At 47.3% G+C, this 22,081-nt stretch overlaps 14 non-coding genes across 14 annotated transcripts; all 14 read right to left on the reverse strand.

The window, feature by feature from the left end:
* Window positions 1–355: 355 nt before the first annotated feature.
* Window positions 356–428, reverse strand: TRNAF-GAA (transfer RNA phenylalanine (anticodon GAA)). Its single transcript has one exon. It is a non-coding gene; the product is annotated as a tRNA-Phe (tRNA).
* Window positions 429–9,695: 9,267 nt separating this feature from the next.
* Window positions 9,696–9,768, reverse strand: TRNAF-GAA (transfer RNA phenylalanine (anticodon GAA)). The gene has a single exon. It is a non-coding gene; the product is annotated as a tRNA-Phe (tRNA).
* Window positions 9,769–10,013: 245 nt separating this feature from the next.
* On the reverse strand, window positions 10,014–10,086 carry TRNAF-GAA (transfer RNA phenylalanine (anticodon GAA)). Its single transcript has one exon. It is a non-coding gene; the product is annotated as a tRNA-Phe (tRNA).
* A 1,762-nt stretch (window positions 10,087–11,848) lies between these two features.
* TRNAF-GAA (transfer RNA phenylalanine (anticodon GAA)) lies at window positions 11,849–11,921 on the reverse strand. The gene has a single exon. It is a non-coding gene; the product is annotated as a tRNA-Phe (tRNA).
* A 547-nt stretch (window positions 11,922–12,468) lies between these two features.
* TRNAF-GAA (transfer RNA phenylalanine (anticodon GAA)) lies at window positions 12,469–12,541 on the reverse strand. The gene has a single exon. It is a non-coding gene; the product is annotated as a tRNA-Phe (tRNA).
* Window positions 12,542–13,395: 854 nt separating this feature from the next.
* On the reverse strand, window positions 13,396–13,468 carry TRNAF-GAA (transfer RNA phenylalanine (anticodon GAA)). The gene has a single exon. It is a non-coding gene; the product is annotated as a tRNA-Phe (tRNA).
* Window positions 13,469–14,319: 851 nt separating this feature from the next.
* Window positions 14,320–14,392, reverse strand: TRNAF-GAA (transfer RNA phenylalanine (anticodon GAA)). Its single transcript has one exon. It is a non-coding gene; the product is annotated as a tRNA-Phe (tRNA).
* A 245-nt stretch (window positions 14,393–14,637) lies between these two features.
* Window positions 14,638–14,710, reverse strand: TRNAF-GAA (transfer RNA phenylalanine (anticodon GAA)). The gene has a single exon. It is a non-coding gene; the product is annotated as a tRNA-Phe (tRNA).
* A 1,762-nt stretch (window positions 14,711–16,472) lies between these two features.
* Window positions 16,473–16,545, reverse strand: TRNAF-GAA (transfer RNA phenylalanine (anticodon GAA)). Its single transcript has one exon. It is a non-coding gene; the product is annotated as a tRNA-Phe (tRNA).
* Window positions 16,546–17,091: 546 nt separating this feature from the next.
* Window positions 17,092–17,164, reverse strand: TRNAF-GAA (transfer RNA phenylalanine (anticodon GAA)). Its single transcript has one exon. It is a non-coding gene; the product is annotated as a tRNA-Phe (tRNA).
* A 245-nt stretch (window positions 17,165–17,409) lies between these two features.
* TRNAF-GAA (transfer RNA phenylalanine (anticodon GAA)) lies at window positions 17,410–17,482 on the reverse strand. Its single transcript has one exon. It is a non-coding gene; the product is annotated as a tRNA-Phe (tRNA).
* A 1,761-nt stretch (window positions 17,483–19,243) lies between these two features.
* Window positions 19,244–19,316, reverse strand: TRNAF-GAA (transfer RNA phenylalanine (anticodon GAA)). The gene has a single exon. It is a non-coding gene; the product is annotated as a tRNA-Phe (tRNA).
* Window positions 19,317–19,560: 244 nt separating this feature from the next.
* On the reverse strand, window positions 19,561–19,633 carry TRNAF-GAA (transfer RNA phenylalanine (anticodon GAA)). The gene has a single exon. It is a non-coding gene; the product is annotated as a tRNA-Phe (tRNA).
* Window positions 19,634–21,704: 2,071 nt separating this feature from the next.
* On the reverse strand, window positions 21,705–21,777 carry TRNAF-GAA (transfer RNA phenylalanine (anticodon GAA)). Its single transcript has one exon. It is a non-coding gene; the product is annotated as a tRNA-Phe (tRNA).
* Between the last annotated feature and the right edge of the window lie 304 nt (window positions 21,778–22,081).

Genomic DNA, 22,081 nt, shown 5'->3' on the forward strand with positions numbered 1-22,081 from the left:
ACCTAGTTCCGCGGCCATTGGCCGCTGTAACCGCTCAGAGGGAGCACATGCTTGCACGACCGTTCACCGTGGTGGCCGGAAGTGGAATCGACTGAGCTATTTCGCCGGAACGAGTAACGATATGATGAGGCGCTACGCGATGACTGGGTTCCCACGAACCGCCGTCAAACGTATCCGCAGTAAGTAAACTTCTTTTAAAAAGATTCGCTCCACCATTTGCCGTACGCTACGCATGCTTCTATTAATGTTAAACAGTGGCGTATCGCGGAAGTAACAGAAAAGCTCAGAATGCTGTCTAAATTGCCAATTGTTTTGTTATGATCAACGGCTAAGAAAAAAAAACGCACTACGAATATGCCGAAACCCGGGATCGAACCAGGGACCTTCAGATCTTCAGTCTAACGCTCTCCCAACTGAGCTATCTCGGCTTTTTTTTCTTTATTGCCGTTTCACACATGAAAACAAAAAGATCAAATACACCACATGTACATATGCTAAAAACACCAGCCACAGCTCGGCCAGTGTAAGGCGTTTAAAAGGGCTTCACCGAAGTTAATCGGTCTAGTACCGGTAGCCATTCCGGGGGTTCACATAGTGCTCTGAACAAGTCGCGTGGGTGTATAATGCTCTCAACAAAATAGTGTCTTGCTGAGTGAGCCTGTATATTACCATGCCTGATATCCATTCTCGTCTTCCATACGCTATGCATGCAAAGCAGCATTAGCATATCACTCGGCACTTCCCCTGTTTCTGCACGTGGAAGAAACCGGATTCCAAAAGGGCTTATCGGCAATTCTTTTTTAAGTGGTCTTTGTAGGACGTCCCACAGAAATACGGCGTCATGGCAGTCAAGAAAAATATGCTCTAGTTTTCCGGCTTATTACAGATTAAGCAGTTTACCGACCAAGGTACAAAAGGACCTTTGCTTTGTAACCATGGCTTTGCAGGGAGATTGTCGGCATGTATTTGAAAAAAGAACATTTTAACAGAGGGTCTGATTGGCATTTTTTTAACACGCTTTAGCATATCGCGCTCAGGACCTAGCCTGTAGGCAGCTCGGTAAACCGGTAATGGTAAAAATACATCGAGAATATCATAGTAGAAATGCTTTTTCGTGACATCACGCAAGCATTCATATGAAAACCTTGCCTTGAGCAGGCGTACAGAAGTAACCACTTCATGCAAATAAGGACTGAGCGGTCCAGCTCCCAAAGAAACAGATGATACGACTGAGTCAGATAGATAATCCTGCAATCGTGCTTGGATCACAGTTCTCAAAAAACATCAGTTTGGTGCCGCACAAAGTAGAATCTGCTCACCAACTGCTTCAAAAACAGGTGTGAGAGCCCTAGCCCACCATTTTTCACCTTGCGAAACAAATTGCATCGGCTTGTGCGCTCCCATTGCGATCCCCAAATAAAGGTCGCAAACACTCGGTGTATTTTTTGAACCGAAGTTCTTGCCATGGTCATCACTTGCAACACGTAGAACACTTTTGCAATTAAAAACATATTACAAACGGAAGCTCTTGCAAACATTGAAAAGTTATGGCCTCCCCATTTATCAGTAGCACTTTTGACGCGTTTATTTTCCTCAGACCAATATTCCTCAGCATTGCGGTAGTTATTTAGCGGGACACCGAAGTACTTTCTGGGGGAGACGGTCCAATTCATATTACAGTACACCTCGGGTGTGCTCTGCCAGTTGCCATGCCAAAATCCAAGGCATTTCGGCCAATTGATCGCGCTACCAGTTGCCGTGCAGAACGCCTTAGCAACACTGACAACTTCCTGCACGCTTCTTGCATCAGTGCAAAACACGGCTATGTCGTCCGCGTACGCTAAGACCTTAATTTCACTGCTCAAAAACGCGTAACCTCGAATACATGGTGTTGCAAACAAACGTAAACAAAAAGGCTCCAAGTATATCGCAAAAAGTAAAGGGGACAACGCACATCCTTGTTTCACGCTCGACCGCACAGGAATTGACATACTTAATTCTTTGTTGATCAATAATTTGGCTGTGCCATCGTGATACTCCATTTCAACAACTTCAGTAATTACAGATCCAACATTTACGTGCTCCAGCAATAAAAACAGAACTTCATGTACAACTTTGTCGAACGCTTTATGTAAGTCTAGCTGAATCATAGCTACGCTATCATGCACTGCGTCACAACATTCCAGAATATTTCTTGCTATGTGTATGTTTGTAAAAATTGTTCTACCTTTAATGCCACAGGTTTGATGCAGACCAACAAGGGACTTAATAACGTTTTGGAGCCTTCTAGCTAACACTTTCACGTATATCTTATAGTCTGTATTGGTCAAACTAATGGGACGGTAGGACTGAAAGTAATTTTGCAGAATCACCAGTTTTGGTGATCATTACTACGTGCGCTGTCCTGAACGAGGGAGGCACTTGCTTTTTTTCATAGCATTCAGCGATCACTCGGTATAAAGCCACTGCCATTTCTGCCTTAAAAATTTGTATATGGCAGCACCCAGTCCATCTGGCCCAGATGACTTGCCATTACCTAAGTCATCGATTGCCGCTTCAATTTCGGACACGGTAATTTCAGATTCCATTGATTCTCTAACCCTGTCCTGCAATCTTGGCATAAGGGCCAGAAAGTGTGCTTTGAAGTACTCGGGGTCATAAATTCTTCCTCCAAGAAGTTCGGTATAAAATTCAACAAAAGAAAGTTTTATCTCTTCACTTTGTCGTGTAATTTTGTTGCGATATCGAATTTCATTTATATCCTTATTTGCAGCATGTTTATTTCCTTCAATAAGCACACGGTTAGTGGGCGTTTCGCCCAGCCACAACTTTTCAGGTGTGCGCCCTTATCATTGCGTCGCGGTACTTACCTTCATCGATCAACTGGAGTTTTGCTTTCACCTCTCTTATTTCTTTTTTAAGCGCTCCTGGCACTTCATGTTCGACCCCTAACATGTACACCAGCTCATTGTGTAACTGTTTCTCTTGTTGCCTTTCCTTGTGACCCAATACACATGCTCTATCGATGGCCGCAATTTTTATGTAGCATTTAAACTGCTCCCACACAGCTATGAAACTGTTGGTTTCCGTATGCAGGGCATTTGAAAGATACTCCTTGGCTCTCGTGACAAACACTTCATCTTGCAGCAGTTTTTCATTTAACTTCCACAGGAACCAATTAAACTTGACACTCTTTCGTTTTTCGCCAACGGTAATCGAGTCTAAACTATGATGGCTAAAACTGAGATGTGTTTCATAAGAGGAACACAGTGGTACAAACTTCGCCGGTATGTATATTCTATCAAGCCTCGCATGGGAATCACCTTGAAAGTGCGCATACCGTGCTTGGCCCTCTCGCGTCATTGCATAACCAATGTCCTCAAGCTCTCTCTCAATTACTATCGCGTTCAGCAGTTCAGCGCTTCTATCGCGTACTTTGAGGCTCGTCGTTTTATGTTCAGCTGTACAGACGCAATTGAAGTCCCCAAGAAACACAACATGTCGTTCTGTTTTCAAAAACCCTTCAGCATACTTAAAAAAAAAAAAGTCACGTTCCTGCATTTTGTTCGATGCGTAGACGCACACAGCCCGCCACAGTAGTCCAGCAAAAATAAAATCAGATGCGACAAGTCTCCCACTTTCGCAGGTGGACACTTTTTCAACAAACCGATATGCTATTGCGAATAAATATAACGCAGCCTCCTGACCGTCCAACAGCATGGCACACACATACACTGTATCTATGGATGGATGGATGGATGCAAAACTTTAATGAAGGTCCTGAGTTACGCGACTCAGCGCGCTGCGGGCCGCTCCCACGTTGAGACAGTCAGGCCATGCCCGACCGCCGCATCGTGGGCCCTCTGGACAGCCCATAGTTGCGCCCCGGCGTCGGGGCTCTTGATAGCGGAGAGCCACTTGTCCTCATTGATTTCTTCTGTGCCTCGTAACGAGGGGCAACGCCAGAGCATATGGTCTAGGCTAGCGATGTCATTGCAGTGGCTGCAAGAACCAGTGGCATAGGTGTCGGGATAAAGCTTGTGGTATAGAGCTAGGCTGGGATACGGGCGTGTTTGCAGTAATCTGAGGGTCAATGCCTGCGCTCTACTTAACTTCTTGTGTGGAAGGGGAAAGTCTCTCCTGCCGAGATAAAAGTGCTCCGCAATTTCATTGTATGTGGTCGGTTGATCTCTGTTCTCCACCACTGCGGGCCGGTGTTGGAGTTCTCCATGGTTGCGGAAAGCGAGACCTCGCGCCTTGGAGTGGGCCAGCTCGTTGAGGTTTGTGGGACCTCCCATGATGGATCCCATGTGAGCGGGGAATCACGTGAGGGTGTGGGTGGCGATGCTTTTGCCGTCGAGGATGCGACAGGTTTCCTTACACACAGCGCCAACGCTGAAGGCGCGAATGGCTGCCCCGGAGTCGCTGAAGACATGGGCATGTTTGTCGTCCAGGAGGGCCAAAGCAATGGCCACTTGCTCGGCCCCACGCGACGACGTGCTTCGTACCGAAGCGGCGTTAACGGTCGAACCCCTGTGGTTGATCGACACTACCGTGAAATTGTTGCTGTTGCCATACTGGGCCGCGTCAACGAAGCAGCTGCCGCCAGGGAGTTCTGTCGCGCGGCGTAGGAGCGCCACCGCCCTGGCCTTCCTTCCTTCTACGTTGCGCTGGGGATGCATATTGCGCGAGGCAGGCGATATGACGATGCTATCTTTCTGCTCTTTCGGAAGTCCCTGATAGGCGTCTTCGACAGTGGCCGGGGGGACGCCCCTCTCTGTTAGGAGTCGTCTGCCTGCCCTGGTGCCGGAGAGCCTGAGAATCTGTGCCCTTTCTTGTGCTTCTGCAATTTCTTCCAGGGTATTATGAATACCCAACTGCAGGAGTCGGTCGGTGCGCGTGTAGTTTGGTAGTCCGAGCGCGCTCTTGATCCCCCTCCTTATCATGGCATTTAGCTTGTGTCGCTCGGCTCTCTTCCAGACGTGCATGGCCGCTACGTACGTGAAATGGCATAACAAGAAAGCGTGGACTAGCCTTATCAGATTCTCTTCGCTCAGGCCTCTCCTTCTGTCAGGTACCCGCCTGATTAGACCGATGACGCTATCTGTCTTCTTTGCTAGTTTGTGAATGGTGATGCTATTCGTGCCCGCCCCTTCGAGTGTCATTCCCAAGATTCGAATGGACGCGACTTTGGGAATGGGATCTCCGCACTTGGTGTAGAGATTAATGTCAATTTCAGTAGGGGGTTTCCACTTATGTGGCTTGCGGCCCTTTCTAGTTGGGCTGTAGAGAAGGAGCTCCGATTTCTTTGGGGAGCACCGGAGTCCCGTGTCGGTTAGAAAGCGCTCTGTAGTGTCGACAGCTTCCTGGAGAGCGGCTTCGACTTGTCCGTCACTGCCACCCGCGCACCAGACAGTGATGTCGTCTGCGTAGATCGTGTGACCGATGCCCTGGACCTTGCCTAGGTACCTTGACAGGTCGACCATTGCGATGTTAAAGAGAAGCGGTGAGATGACTGAGCCCTGAGGGGTGCCTCGTCTGCTCAGCTCCATTTTCTCCGATCCCAAATCTCCGGCCTTGAGGATGGCGCATCGTTTGCTCTAGAAAGATCTGACGAAGGCATGGAAGGACGAGCCTAGGTCGAGTTTGGAGATGGCGTCGAGAACGAACTCGTGACGGATGTTATCAAAGGCCTTCTCCAGGTCCAAACCAAGGATGGCTCTCGTGTCCCGAGTGCAGCGTTCCAGGATTTGTATCTTGATAAGCTTCATGGCGTCCTGGGTGGAGCGGCCTGGCCTGAAGCCTCTCATGTTGTGAGGGAAAAGGTCGTTGGTCTCGATATACTCGGCAATTTTGTTATGAATGGCGTGCTCGGCCACCTTTCCTACACATGACGTCAGTGAGATGGGGCGGAGGTTGTCCAAGCTCGGCGGTTTACCGGGCTTTGGGATTAGTATGACTTTCGCCAACTTCCATTCTTCCGGTACAATTCCCTCCTCCCAAATCCGATTTACCTCATCTGTGAGAAACTCGATCGATGCGTCCTCTAGGTTTCTGAGAGCCTTGTTGTTAATGTGATCCGGGCCGTATCTAGAGCGAAAAATTTGAACCATTTGTTCTGTTTGCTCCTCACTCTCAATTTTTGTTTCTTGTAGAGCCAGAAGGTCAACGTCATTCTCTAAAAGCATGCGACTAATTTGGCATTGCCTCCTGCGCGAACACATTCCTCGCACATTCAATGTCGCAGCGCCTAGGCTAGATTTAAGGTTAGCCGCCATCTCATGGGGTTGCTTAGCCAAGCGTCCTAATCACATCGCAACCGTGGGGTTCTTGTGGTCATCGTTGAAGGCCGCTGGAACGAGTCCTCCGCTAGGGCGGAGGCGTTGTAGGGGCCACCCTACTGCCAGGCGGCACGTTCGGCTTCGGTTTAAGCAAAGACCGCCGCGTAGTCGATGCCTTCGTTGGAGGTTCGCCGGTGCCTGACGCAGTAGCTATTCCTGTATTGCCAGTGTCTTCGTGAGCACGCTTTGCGGCGATGCTTCCGGCCATGAGCATCACGACGTCCGTTGCTTCCTGGCCGACTTCTTGCGGCAGTGACGATGACGCGCTTGCTGCCTTCACGCCTGCGTCACATGTTGCAGTCTCTGGCTTCGTTTCCGGGGCTGCAGGCAAGGGCTCACCCCCCAGGTTCACTTCCTGGATAGCTCCTGAGGAGGTTTCAAGAGCTTTGCAGGAGTCTTCGCCACGTCGTTGTACTCCCTGCTAGCTTCTTCGGCATCTGCGGCGTCCATCAGGTGTTCGGATACTACGTCCGTTTGGAGTGGGCCTGTAACGCTGGCATAGGAGCGCACACATTTGGAATCATCGTGGCCGAAGTGACGACAAACCCCACATCGTGGAACGCGGCACTCTCGCCGGATGTGCCCAAGGCCCCGGCATTGGAGGCAGAACGGCGCTCTGCCAGGAACGAAGACGAGCGCCATATCCTCAGCAACACGCAGTTGGTGTGGTAGGTCGTCCACAGTGAGGCCAACATTTAATTTCCGCGTCACCGAGCGGGTGGTTGATCCTTTTTCGAAGCAGCCCTTGACCTTCCACTTGTCTCTGCTTATTTCTGTCACTTTTCCAAACGGCGCCAAAGCCACTCGCACGTCTTCGTCCGGTACGCCATGAAGCAGCCAGTATAGCTTCAGTGGGACATTTTGGTCGCGCGGCTCGATGACCATGCAGCAGTGGTCTTTAACGTTGAACGCTTCAGCTCCGAATATCTTCCTCTTGGCTTCCTCGTCCTTAAACGTCACTGTCCACAGGTGATTCATTTGGTATGCCCCGAGGGCAACCACTTCCGGCAGCAACGAAACACGCGCAAGGCTATCTCGGACATGCTCCACTCGATACGGCCTGGCTTTCAAATCGGCATGCAAAAAAGACGGTGTTTAAAAGAGAAGCACCTGTGGGCAGATGAGGCAGAACAACCTGGTAATCTTCAGCCGGCTTTTCAGTACAACTGATAACACGGCCCACACGGGCCGCTGAAACCGCCCCTACAACGAAGCACATGATAGCACGTCCGTAGGCTGTGAAGACAGGAAGTGGAATGAACTGACCTATTTCGGTGGTGCGAATAACGAAATGATGAGGCGCTACGCGATGACTGGGTTCCCACGAACCACCGTCTCACGTACCCGCAGTAAGTAAACTTCTTTTAAAAAGATTCGCTCCCCCATTTGCTGTACGCTACGCACGCTTCTATTATTGTTAAACAGTGGCATATCGCGGAAGGAACAGAAAAGCTCACAGTGCTGTCTGAATTGCCATTTCTATGGTTAGAATCAACGGCTAAAAAGAACGCACCATGAATATCCCGAAACCCGGGAACAAACCAGGGAACTTTAGATCTTCAGTCTAATGCTCTCTCAACTGAGCTATTTCGGCGGTACGAGTAACGAAATGATGAGGCGCTACGGGATGACTGGGTTCCCACGAACCGCCGTCTAAGGTATCCGCCGTAAGGAAACTTGTTTTAAACAGATTCGCTCCACCATTCGCTATACGCTACGGACGCTTCTATTAATGTTAAACAGTGGCGTATCGCGGAAGTAACAGAAAAGCTCACAATGCTGTCTGAATTGCCATTTGTATCTTTATGATCAACGGCTAAGAAAAAAAAACGCACTACGAATATGCTGAAACCCGGGACCTTTAGTTGTACGCTCTCCCAACTGAGCTATTTCGGCGGTACGAGTAACGAAATGATGAGGCGCTACGCGATGACTGGGTTCCCACGAACCGCCGTCTAACGTACCCGCAGAAAGTAAACTTCTTTTAAAAAGATTCGCTCCCCCATTTGCTGTACACTACGCACGCTTCTATTAATGTTAAACAGTGGCGTATCACGGCAGTAACAGAAAAGCTCACAATGCTGTCTGAATTGCCATTTGTATCTTTATGATCAACGGCTAAGAAAAAAAAACGCAATACGAATATGCTGAAACCCGGGACCTTTTGTTGTACGCTCTCCCAACTGAGCTATTTCGGCGGTACGAGTAACGAAATGATGAGGCGCTACGCGATGACTGGGTTCCCACGAACCGCCGTCTAACGTACCCGCAGCAAGTAAACTTCTTTTAAAAAGATTCGCTCCCCCCATTTGCCGTTCGCTACGCACGCTTCTATTAATGCGAAACAGTGGCGTATCGCGGAAGTAACAGAAAAGCTCACAATGCTGTCTGAATCGCCATTTGTATCTTTATGATCAACGGCTAAGAAAAAAAAACGCACTACGAATATGCTGAAACCCGGGACCTTTAGTTGTACGCTCTCCCAACTGAGCTATTTCGGCGGTACGAGTAACGAAATGATGAGGCGCTACGCGATGACTGGGTTCCCACGAACCGCCGTCTAACGTACCCGCAGAAAGTAAACTTCTTTTAAAAACCTTCGCTCCCCACCATTTGCTGTTCGCTACGCACGCTTCTATTAATGTTAAACAGTGGCGTATCACGGCAGTAACAGAAAAGCTCACAATGCTGTCTGAATCGCCATTTGCATCTTTATGATCAACGGCTAAGAAAAAAAAAACGCACTACGAATATGCTGAAACCCGGGACCTTTTGTTGTACGCTCTCCCAACTGAGCTATTTCGGAGGTACGAGTAACGAAATGATGAGGCGCTACGCGATGACTGGGTTCCCACGGACCGCCGTCTAACGTACCCGCAGAAAGTAAACTTCTTTTAAAAAGATTCGCTCCCCCCATTTGCCGTTCGCTACGCACGCTTCTATTAATGCTAAACAGTGGCGTATCGCGGAAGTAACAGAAAAGCTCACAATGCTGTCTGAATTGCCATTTGTATCTTTATGATCAACGGTTAAGAAAAAAAAAACGCACTACGAATATGCTGAAACCCGGGACCTTTAGTTGTACGCTCTCCCAACTGAGCTATTTCGGCGGTACGAGTAACGAAATGATGAGGCGCTACGCGATGACTGGGTTCCCACGAACCGCCGTCTAACGTACCCGCAGAAAGTAAACTTCTTTTAAAAAGATCCGCTCCCCCATTTGCTGTACACTAGGCACGCTTCTATTAATGTTAAACAGTGGCCTGTCGCAGAAGTAACAGAAAAGCTCACAATGCTGTCTGAATTGCCATTTGTATGGTTATGATCAACGGCTAAAAAAAGGCACTATGCATATGCCGAAACCCGGGATCGAACCAGGGACCTTTAGATCTTCAGTCTAACGCTCTCCCAACTGAGCTATTTAGGCGGTACGAGTAACGAAATGATGAGGCGCTACGCGATGACTAGGTTCCCACGAACAGCCGTCTAACGTACCCGCAGAAAGTAAACTTATTTAAAGAAGATTCGCTACCCCATTTGCTGTACACTACGCACGCTTCTAATAATGTTAAACAGTGGCGTATCGCAGAAGTAACAGAAAAGCTCACAATGCTGTCTGAATTGCCATTTGTATGGTTATGATCAACGGCTAAAAAAAAGGCACTATGCATATGCCGAAACCCGGGATCGAACCAGGGACCTTTAGATCTTCAGTCTAACGCTCTCCCAACTGAGCTATTTCGGCGGTACGAGTAACGAAATGATGAGGCGCTACGCAATGACTGGGTTCCCACGAACCGCCGTCTAACGTACCCGCAGAAAGTAAACTTCTTTTAAAAAGATTTGCTCCCCCCATTTGCCGTTCGCTACGCACGCTTCTATTAATGCTAAACAGTGGCGTATCGCGGAAGTAACAGAAAAGCTCACAATGCTGTCTGAATTGCCATTTGTATCTTTATGATCAACGGCTAAGAAAAAAAAACGCACTACGAATATGCTGAAACCCGGGACCTTTAGTTGTACGCTCTCCCAACTGAGCTATTTCGGCGGTACGAGTAACGAAATGATGAGGCGCTACGCGATGACTGGGTTCCCACGAACCGCCGTCTAACGTACCCGCAGAAAGTAAACTTCTTTTAAAAAGATTCGCTCCCCCATTTGCTGTATACTACGCACGCTTCTATTAATATTAAACAGTGGCGTATCACGGCAGTAACAGAAAAGCTCACAATGCTGTCTGAATTGCCATTTGTATCTTTATGATCAACGGCTAAGAAAAAAAAACGCAATACGAATATGCTGAAACCCGGGACCTTTTGTTGTACGCTCTCCCAACTGAGCTATTTCGGCGGTACGAGTAACGAAATGATGAGGCGCTACGCGATGACTGGGTTCCCACGAACCGCCGTCTAACGTACCCGCAGCAAGTAAACTTCTTTTCAAAAGATTCGCTCCCCCCATTTGCCGTTCGCTACGCACGCTTCTATTAATGCGAAACAGTGGCGTATCGCGGAAGTAACAGAAAAGCTCACAATGCTGTCTGAATCGCCATTTGTATCTTTATGATCAACGGCTAAGAAAAAAAAACGCACTACGAATATGCTGAAACCCGGGACCTTTAGTTGTACGCTCTCCCAACTGAGCTATTTCGGCGGTACGAGTAACGAAATGATGAGGCGCTACGCGATGACTGGGTTCCCACGAACCGCCGTCTAACGTACCCGCAGAAAGTAAACTTCTTTTAAAAACCTTCGCTCCCCACCATTTGCTGTTCGCTACGCACGCTTCTATTAATGTTAAACAGTGGCGTATCACGGCAGTAACAGAAAAGCTAACAATGCTGTCTGAATCGCCATTTGCATCTTTATGATCAACGGCTAAGAAAAAAAAAACGCACTACGAATATGCTGAAACCCGGGACCTTTTGTTGTACGCTCTCCCAACTGAGCTATTTCGGAGGTACGAGTAACGAAATGATGAGGCGCTACGCGATGACTGGGTTCCCACGGACCGCCGTCTAACGTACCCGCAGAAAGTAAACTTCTTTTAAAAAGATTCGCTCCCCCCATTTGCCGTTCGCTACGCACGCTTCTATTAATGCTAAACAGTGGCGTATCGCGGAAGTAACAGAAAAGCTCACAATGCTGTCTGAATTGCCATTTGTATCTTTATGATCAACGGCTAAGAAAAAAAAAAACGCACTACGAATATGCTGAAACCCGGGACCTTTAGTTGTACGCTCTCCCAACTGAGCTATTTCGGCGGTACGAGTAACGAAATGATGAGGCGCTACGCGATGACTGGGTTCCCACGAACCGCCGTCTAACGTACCCGCAGAAAGTAAACTTCTTTTAAAAAGATCCGCTCCCCCATTTGCTGTACACTAGGCACGTTTCTATTAATGTTAAACAGTGGCGTGTCGCAGAAGTAACAGAAAAGCTCACAATGCTGTCTGAATTGCCATTTGTATGGTTATTATCAACGGCTAAAAAAAGGCACTATGCATATGCCGAAACCCGGGATCGAACCAGGGACCTTTAGATCTTCAGTCTAACGCTCTCCCAACTGAGCTATTTCGGCGGTACGAGTAACGAAATGATGAGGCGCTACGCGATGACTGGGTTCCCACGAACCGCCGTCTAACGTACCCGCAGAAAGTAAACTTCTTTTAAAAAGATTCGCTCCCCCATTTGCTGTACACTACGCACGCTTCTATTAATGTTAAACCGTGGCGTGTCGCAGAAGTAACAGAAAAGCTCACAATGCTGTCTGAATTGCCATTTGTATCTTTATGATCAACGGCTAAGAAAAAAAAACGCACTACGAATATGCTGAAACCCGGGACCTTTAGTTGTACGCTCTCCCAACTGAGCTATTTCGGCGGTACGAGTAACGAAATGATGAGGCGCTACGCGATGACTGGGTTCCCACGAACCGCCGTCTAACGTACCCGCAGAAAGTAAACTTATTTAAAGAAGATTCGCTACCCCATTTGCTGTACACTACGCACGCTTCTAATAATGTTAAACAGTGGCGTATCGCAGAAGTAACAGAAAAGCTCACAATGCTGTCTGAATTGCCATTTGTATGGTTATGATCAACGGCTAAAAAAAAGGCACTATGCATATGCCGAAACCCGGGATCGAACCAGGGACCTTTAGATCTTCAGTCTAACGCTCTCCCAACTGAGCTATTTCGGCGGTACGAGTAACGAAATGATGAGGCGCTACGCAATGACTGGGTTCCCACGAACCGCCGTCTAACGTACCCGCAGAAAGTAAACTTCTTTTAAAAAGATTTGCTCCCCCCATTTGCCGTTCGCTACGCACGCTTCTATTAATGCTAAACAGTGGCGTATCACGGCAGTAACAGAAAAGCTCACAATGCTGTCTGAATCGCCATTTGCATCTTTATGACCAACGGCTAAGAAAAAAAAAACGCACTACGAATATGCTGAAACCCGGGACCTTTTGTTGTACGCTCTCCCAACTGAGCTATTTCGGAGGTACGAGTAACGAAATGATGAGGCGCTACGCGATGACTGGGTTCCCACGGACCGCCGTCTAACGTACCCGCAGAAAGTAAACTTCTTTTAAAAAGATTCGCTCCCCCCATTTGCCGTTCGCTACGCACGCTTCTATTAATGCTAAACAGTGGCGTATCGCGGAAGTAACAGAAAAGCTCACAATGCTGTCTGAATTGCCATTTGTATCTTTATGATCAACGGTTAAGAAAAAAAAAAAACGCACTACGAATATGCTGAAACCCGGGACCTTTAGTTGTACGCTCTCCCAACTGAGCTATTTCGGCGGTACGAGTAACGAAATGATGAGGCGCTACGCGATGACTGGGTTCCCACGAACCGCCGTCTAACGTACCCGCAGAAAGTAAACTTCTTTTAAAAAGATCCGCTCCCCCATTTGCTGTACACTAGGCACGCTTCTATTAATGTTAAACAGTGGCCTGTCGCAGAAGTAACAGAAAAGCTCACAATGCTGTCTGAATTGCCATTTGTATGGTTATGATCAACGGCTAAAAAAAGGCACTATGCATATGCCGAAACCCGGGATCGAACCAGGGACCTTTAGATCTTCAGTCTAACGCTCTCCCAACTGAGCTATTTAGGCGGTACGAGTAACGAAATGATGAGGCGCTACGCAATGACTGGGTTCCCACGAACCGCCGTCTAACGTACCCGCAGAAAGTAAACTTCTTTTAAAAAGATTTGCTCCCCCCATTTGCCGTTCGCTACGCACGCTTCTATTAATGCTAAACAGTGGCGTATCACGGCAGTAACAGAAAAGCTCACAATGCTGTCTGAATCGCCATTTGCATCTTTATGATCAACGGCTAAGAAAAAAAAAACGCACTACGAATATGCTGAAACCCGGGACCTTTTGTTGTACGCTCTCCCAACTGAGCTATTTCGGAGGTACGAGTAACGAAATGATGAGGCGCTACGCGATGACTGGGTTCCCACGGACCGCCGTCTAACGTACCCGCAGAAAGTAAACTTCTTTTAAAAAGATTCGCTCCCCCCATTTGCCGTTCGCTACGCACGCTTCTATTAATGCTAAACAGTGGCGTATCGCGGAAGTAACAGAAAAGCTCACAATGCTGTCTGAATTGCCATTTGTATCTTTATGATCAACGGTTAAGAAAAAAAAAACGCACTACGAATATGCTGAAACCCGGGACCTTTAGTTGTACGCTCTCCCAACTGAGCTATTTCGGCGGTACGAGTAACGAAATGATGAGGCGCTAGCGATGACTGGGTTCCCACGAACCGCCGTCTAACGTACCCGCAGAAAGTGAACTTCTTTTAAAAAGATCCGCTCCCCCATTTGCTGTACACTAGGCACGCTTCTATTAATGTTAAACAGTGGCCTGTCGCAGAAGTAACAGAAAAGCTCACAATGCTGTCTGAATTGCCATTTGTATGGTTATGATCAACGGCTAAAAAAAGGCACTATGCATATGCCGAAACCCGGGATCGAACCAGGGACCTTTAGATCTTCAGTCTAACGCTCTCCCAACTGAGCTATTTAGGCGGTACGAGTAACGAAATGATGAGGCGCTACGCGATGACTAGGTTCCCACGAACAGCCGTCTAACGTACCCGCAGAAAGTAAACTTATTTAAAGAAGATTCGCTACCCCATTTGCTGTACACTACGCACGCTTCTAATAATGTTAAACAGTGGCGTATCGCAGAAGTAACAGAAAAGCTCACAATGCTGTCTGAATTGCCATTTGTATGGTTATGATCAACGGCTAAATAAAAGGCACTATGCATATGCCGAAACCCGGGATCGAACCAGGGACCTTTAGATCTTCAGTCTAACGCTCTCCCAACTGAGCTATTTCGGCGGTATGAGTAACGAAATGATGAGGCGCTACGCAATGACTGGGTTCCCACGAACCGCCGTCTAACGTACCCGCAGAAAGTAAACTTCTTTTAAAAAGATTTGCTCCCCCCATTTGCCGTTCGCTACGCACGCTTCTATTAATGCTAAACAGTGGCGTATCGCGGAAGTAACAGAAAAGCTCACAATGCTGTCTGAATTGCCATTTGTATCTTTATGATCAACGGCTAAGAAAAAAAAACGCACTACGAATATGCTGAAACCCGGGACCTTTAGTTGTACGCTCTCCCAACTGAGCTATTTCGGCGGTACGAGTAACGAAATGATGAGGCGCTACGCGATGACTGGGTTCCCACGAACCGCCGTCTAACGTACCCGCAGAAAGTAAACTTCTTTTAAAAAGATTCGCTCCCCCATTTGCTGTACACTACGCACGCTTCTATTAATATTAAACAGTGGCGTATCACGGCAGTAACAGAAAAGCTCACAATGCTGTCTGAATTGCCATTTGTATCTTTATGATCAACGGCTAAGAAAAAAAAACGCAATACGAATATGCTGAAACCCGGGACCTTTTGTTGTACGCTCTCCCAACTGAGCTATTTCGGCGGTACGAGTAACGAAATGATGAGGCGCTACGCGATGACTGGGTTCCCACGAACCGCCGTCTAACGTACCCGCAGCAAGTAAACTTCTTTTAAAAAGATTCGCTCCCCCCATTTGCCGTTCGCTACGCACGCTTCTATTAATGCGAAACAGTGGCGTATCGCGGAAGTAACAGAAAAGCTCACAATGCTGTCTGAATCGCCATTTGTATCTTTATGATCAACGGCTAAGAAAAAAAAACGCACTACGAATATGCTGAAACCCGGGACCTTTAGTTGTACGCTCTCCCAACTGAGCTATTTCGGCGGTACGAGTAACGAAATGATGAGGCGCTACGCGATGACTGGGTTCCCACGAACCGCCGTCTAACGTACCCGCAGAAAGTAAACTTCTTTTAAAAACCTTCGCTCCCCACCATTTGCTGTTCGCTACGCACGCTTCTATTAATGTTAAACAGTGGCGTATCACGGCAGTAACAGAAAAGCTAACAATGCTGTCTGAATCGCCATTTGCATCTTTATGATCAACGGCTAAGAAAAAAAAAACGCACTACGAATATGCTGAAACCCGGGACCTTTTGTTGTACGCTTTCCCAACTGAGCTATTTCGGAGGTACGAGTAACGAAATGATGAGGCGCTACGCGATGACTGGGTTCCCACGGACCGCCGTCTAACGTACCCGCAGAAAGTAAACTTCTTTTAAAAAGATTCGCTCCCCCCATTTGCCGTTCGCTACGCACGATTCTATTAATGCTAAACAGTGGCGTATCGCGGAAGTAACAGAAAAGCTCACAATGCTGTCTGAATTGCCATTTGTATCTTTATGATCAACGGCTAAGAAAAAAAAAAACGCACTACGAATATGCTGAAACCCGGGACCTTTAGTTGTACGCTCTCCCAACTGAGCTATTTCGGCGGTACGAGTAACGAAATGATGAGGCGCTACGCGATGACTGGGTTCCCACGAACCGCCGTCTAACGTACCCGCAGAAAGTAAACTTCTTTTAAAAAGATCCGCTCCCCCATTTGCTGTACACTAGGCACGCTTCTATTAATGTTAAACAGTGGCGTGTCGCAGAAGTAACAGAAAAGCTCACAATGCTGTCTGAATTGCCATTTGTATGGTTATTATCAACGGCTAAAAAAAGGCACTATGCATATGCCGAAACCCGGGATCGAACCAGGGACCTTTAGATCTTCAGTCTAACGCTCTCCCAACTGAGCTATTTCGGCGGTACGAGTAACAAAATGATGAGGCGCTACGCGATGACTGGGTTCCCACGAACCGCCGTCTAACGTACCCGCAGAAAGTAAACTTCTTTTAAAAAGATTCGCTCCCCCATTTGCTGTACACTACGCACGCTTCTATTAATGTTAAACCGTGGCGTGTCGTAGAAGTAACAGAAAAGCTCACAATGCTGTCTGAATTGCCATTTGTATCTTTATGATCAACGGCTAAGAAAAAAAAACGCACTACGAATATGCTGAAACCCGGGACCTTTAGTTGTACGCTCTCCCAACTGAGCTATTTCGGCGGTACGAGTAACGAAATGATGAGGCGCTACGCGATGACTGGGTTCCCACGAACCGCCGTCTAACGTACCCGCAGAAAGTAAACTTCTTTTAAAGAGATTCGCTCCCCCATTTGCTGTACACTACGCACGCTTCTATTAATGTTAAACAGTGGCGTGTCGCAGAAGTAACAGAAAAGCTCACAATGCTGTCTGAATTGCCATTTGTATGGTTATGATCAACGGCTAAAAAAAGGCACTATGCATATGCCGAAACCCGGGATCGGACCAGGGACCTTTAGATCTTCAGTCTAACGCTCTCCCAACTGAGCTATTTAGGCGGTACGAGTAACGAAATGATGAGGCGCTACGCGATGACTAGGTTCCCACGAACAGCCGTCTAACGTACCCGCAGAAAGTAAACTTATTTAAAGAAGATTCGCTACCCCATTTGCTGTACACTACGCACGCTTCTAATAATGTTAAACAGTGGCGTATCGCAGAAGTAACAGAAAAGCTCACAATGCTGTCTGAATTGCCATTTGTATGGTTATGATCAACGGCTAAAAAAAAGGCACTATGCATATGCCGAAACCCGGGATCGAACCAGGGACCTTTAGATCTTCAGTCTAACGCTCTCCCAACTGAGCTATTTCGGCGGTACGAGTAACGAAATGATGAGGCGCTACGCAATGACTGGGTTCCCACGAACCGCCGTCTAACGTACCCGCAGAAAGTAAACTTCTTTTAAAAAGATTTGCTCCCCCCATTTGCCGTTCGCTACGCACGCTTCTATTAATGCTAAACAGTGGCGTATCGCGGAAGTAACAGAAAAGCTCACAATGCTGTCTGAATTGCCATTTGTATCTTTATGATCAACGGCTAAGAAAAAAAAACGCACTACGAATATGCTGAAACCCGGGACCTTTAGTTGTACGCTCTCCCAACTGAGCTATTTCGGCGGTACGAGTAACGAAATGATGAGGCGCTACGCGATGACTGGGTTCCCACGAACCGCCGTCTAACGTACCCGCAGAAAGTAAACTTCTTTTAAAAAGATTCGCTCCCCCATTTGCTGTACACTACGCACGCTTCTATTAATATTAAACAGTGGCGTATCACGGCAGTAACAGAAAAGCTCACAATGCTGTCTGAATTGCCATTTGTATCTTTATGATCAACGGCTAAGAAAAAAAAACGCAATACGAATATGCTGAAACCCGGGACCTTTTGTTGTACGCTCTCCCAACTGAGCTATTTCGGCGGTACGAGTAACGAAATGATGAGGCGCTACGCGATGACTGGGTTCCCACGAACCGCCGTCTAACGTACCCGCAGCAAGTAAACTTCTTTTAAAAAGATTCACTCCCCCCATTTGCCGTTCGCTACGCACGCTTCTATTAATGCGAAACAGTGGCGTATCGCGGAAGTAACAGAAAAGCTCACAATGCTGTCTGAATCGCCATTTGTATCTTTATGATCAACGGCTAAGAAAAAAAAACGCACTACGAATATGCTGAAACCCGGGACCTTTAGTTGTACGCTCTCCCAACTGAGCTATTTCGGCGGTACGAGTAACGAAATGATGAGGCGCTACGCGATGACTGGGTTCCCACGAACCGCCGTCTAACGTACCCGCAGAAAGTAAACTTCTTTTAAAAACCTTCGCTCCCCACCATTTGCTGTTCGCTACGCACGCTTCTATTAATGTTAAACAGTGGCGTATCACGGCAGTAACAGAAAAGCTAACAATGCTGTCTGAATCGCCATTTGCATCTTTATGATCAACGGCTAAGAAAAAAAAAACGCACTACGAATATGCTGAAACCCGGGACCTTTTGTTGTACGCTCTCCCAACTGAGCTATTTCGGAGGTACGAGTAACGAAATGATGAGGCGCTACGCGATGACTGGGTTCCCACGGACCGCCGTCTAACGTACCCGCAGAAAGTAAACTTCTTTTAAAAAGATTCGCTCCCCCCATTTGCCGTTCGCTACGCACGCTTCTATTAATGCTAAACAGTGGCGTATCGCGGAAGTAACAGAAAAGCTCACAATGCTGTCTGAATTGCCATTTGTATCTTTATGATCAACGGCTAAGAAAAAAAAAACGCACTACGAATATGCTGAAACCCGGGACCTTTAGTTGTACGCTCTCCCAACTGAGCTATTTCGGCGGTACGAGTAACGAAATGATGAGGCGCTACGCGATGACTGGGTTCCCACGAACCGCCGTCTAACGTACCCGCAGAAAGTAAACTTCTTTTAAAAAGATCCGCTCCCCCATTTGCTGTACACTAGGCACGCTTCTATTAATGTTAAACAGTGGCGTGTCGCAGAAGTAACAGAAAAGCTCACAATGCTGTCTGAATTGCCATTTGTATGGTTATTATCAACGGCTAAAAAAAGGCACTATGCATATGCCGAAACCCGGGATCGAACCAGGGACCTTTAGATCTTCAGTCTAACGCTCTCCCAACTGAGCTATTTCGGCGGCACGAGTAACAAAATGATGAGGCGCTACGCGATGACTGGGTTCCCACGAACCGCCGTCTAACGTACCCGCAGAAAGTAAACTTCTTTTAAAAAGATTCGCTCCCCCATTTGGTGTACACTACGCACGCTTCTATTAATGTTAAACCGTGGCCTGTCGCAGAAGTAACAGAAAAGCTCACAATGCTGTCTGAATTGCCATTTGTATGGTTATGATCAACGGCTAAAAAAAGGCACTACGCATATGCCGAAACCCGGGATCGAACCAGGGACCTTTAGATCTTCAGTCTAACGCTCTCCCAACTGAGCTATTTAGGCGGTACGAGTAACGAAATGATGAGGCGCTACGCGATGACTAGGTTCCCACGAACAGCCGTCTAACGTACCCGCAGAAAGTAAACTTATTTAAAGAAGATTCGCTACCCCATTTGCTGTACACTACGCACGCTTCTATTAATGTTAAACCGTGGCGTGTCGCAGAAGTAACAGAAAAGCTCACAATGCTGTCTGAATTGCCATTTGTATCTTTATGATCAACGGCTAAAAAAAAAAAACGCACTACTAATATGCTGAAACCCGGGACCTTTAGTTGTACGCTCTCCCAACTGAGCTATTTCGGCGGTACGAGTAACGAAATGATGAGGCGCTACGCGATGACTGGGTTCCCACGAACCGCCGTCTAACGTACCCGCAGAAAGTAAACTTCTTTTAAAAAGATTCGCTCCCCCCATTTGCCGTTCGCTACGCACGCTTCTATTAATGCTAAACAGTGGCGTATCGCGGAAGTAACAGAAAAGCTCACAATGCTGTCTGAATTGCCCTTTGTATTGTTATGATCAACGGCTAAGAAAAAAAAAACGCACTACGAATGTGCTGAAACCCGGGACCCTTTCTTGTACGCTCTCCCAACTGAGCTATTTCGGCGGTACGAGTAACGCAATGATGAGGCGCTACGCGATGACTGGGTTCCCACGAACCGCCGTCTAACGTACCCGCAGAAAGTAAACTTCTTTTAAAAAGATTCGCTCCCCACCATTTGCCTTTCGCTACGCACGCTTCTATTAATGCTAAACAGTGGCGTATCGCTGAAGTAACAGAAAAGCTCACAATGCTGTCTGAATTGCCATTTGTATCTTTATGATCAACGGCTAAGAAAAAAAAACGCACTACGAATATGCTGAAACCCGGGACCTTTTGTTGTACGCTCTCCCAACTGAGCTATTTCGGCGGTACGAGTAACGAAATGATGAGGCGCTACGCGATGACTGCGTTCCCACGAACCGCCGTCTAACGTACCCGCAGAAAGTAAACTTCTTTTAAAAAGATTCGCTCCCCACCATTTGCTGTTCGCTACGCACGCTTCTATTAATGTTAAACAGTGGCGTATCACGGCAGTAACAGAAAAGCTCACAACGCTGTCTGAATTGCCATTTGTATCTTTATGATCAACGGCTAAGAAAAAAAAAAACGCACTACGAATTTGCTGAAACACGGGACCTTTTGTTGTACGCTCTCCCAACTGAGCTATTTCGGCGGTACGAGTAACGAAATGATGAGGCGCTACGCGATGACTGGGTTCCCACGAACCGCCGTCTAACGTACCCGCAGAAAGTAAACTTCTTTTAAAAAGATTCCATCCCCCCCATTTGCTGTTCGCTACGCACGCTTCTATTAATGTTAAACAGTGGCGTATCACGGCAGTAACAGAAAACCTCACAACGCTGTCTGAATTGCCATTTGTATCTTTATGATCAACGGCTAAGAAAAAAAACACGCACTACGAATATGCTGAAACCCGGGACCTTTTGTTGTACGCTCTCCCAACTGAGCTATTTCGGCGGTACGAGTAACGAAATGATGAGGCGCTACGCGATGACTGGGTTCCCACGAACCGCCGTCTAACGTACCCGCAGAAAGTAAACTTCTTTTAAAAAGATTCGCTCCCCACCATTTTCTGTTCGCTGCGCACGCTTCTAATAATGTTAAACAGTGGCGTGTCACGGCAGTAACAGAAAAGCTCACAATGCTGTCTGAATTGTCATTTGTATTGTTATGATCAACGGCTAAGGAAAAAAAAACGCAATACGAATATGCTGAAACCCGGGACCTTTTGTTGTACGCTCTCCCAACTGAGCTATTTCGGCGGTACGAGTAACGAAATGATGAGGCGCTACGCGATGACTGGGTTCCCACGAACCGCCGTCTAACGTACCCGCAGAAAGTAAACTTCTTTTAAAAAGATTCGCTCCCCCATTTGCTGTACACTACGCACGCTTCTATTAATGTTAAACAGTGGCGTGTCGGAGAAGTAACAGAAAAGCTCACAATGCTGTCTGAATTGCCATTTGTATGGTTATGATCAACGGCTAAAAAAAAGGCACTATGCATATGCCGAAACCCGGGATCGAACCAGGGACCTTTAGATCTTCAGTCTAACGCTCTCCCAACTGAGCTATTTCGGCGGTACGAGTAACGAAATGATGAGGCGCTACGCGATGACTGGGTTCCCACGAACCGCCGTCTAACGTACCCGCAGAAAGTAAACTTCTTTTAAAAAGATTTGCTCCCCACAATTTGCTGTTCGCTACGCACGCTTCTATTAATGTTAAACTGTGGCGTATCACGGCAGTAACAGAAAAGCTCACAATGCTGTCTGAATTGGCATTTGTATCTTTATGATCAACGGCTAAGAAAAAAAAAACGCACTACGAATATGCTGAAACCCGGGACCTTTTGTTGTACGCTCTCCCAACTGAGCTATTTCGG

This window comes from Dermacentor andersoni, chromosome 1, assembly GCF_023375885.2.
Source record: "Dermacentor andersoni chromosome 1, qqDerAnde1_hic_scaffold, whole genome shotgun sequence".
Classification (NCBI taxonomy): domain Eukaryota; kingdom Metazoa; phylum Arthropoda; class Arachnida; order Ixodida; family Ixodidae; genus Dermacentor; species Dermacentor andersoni.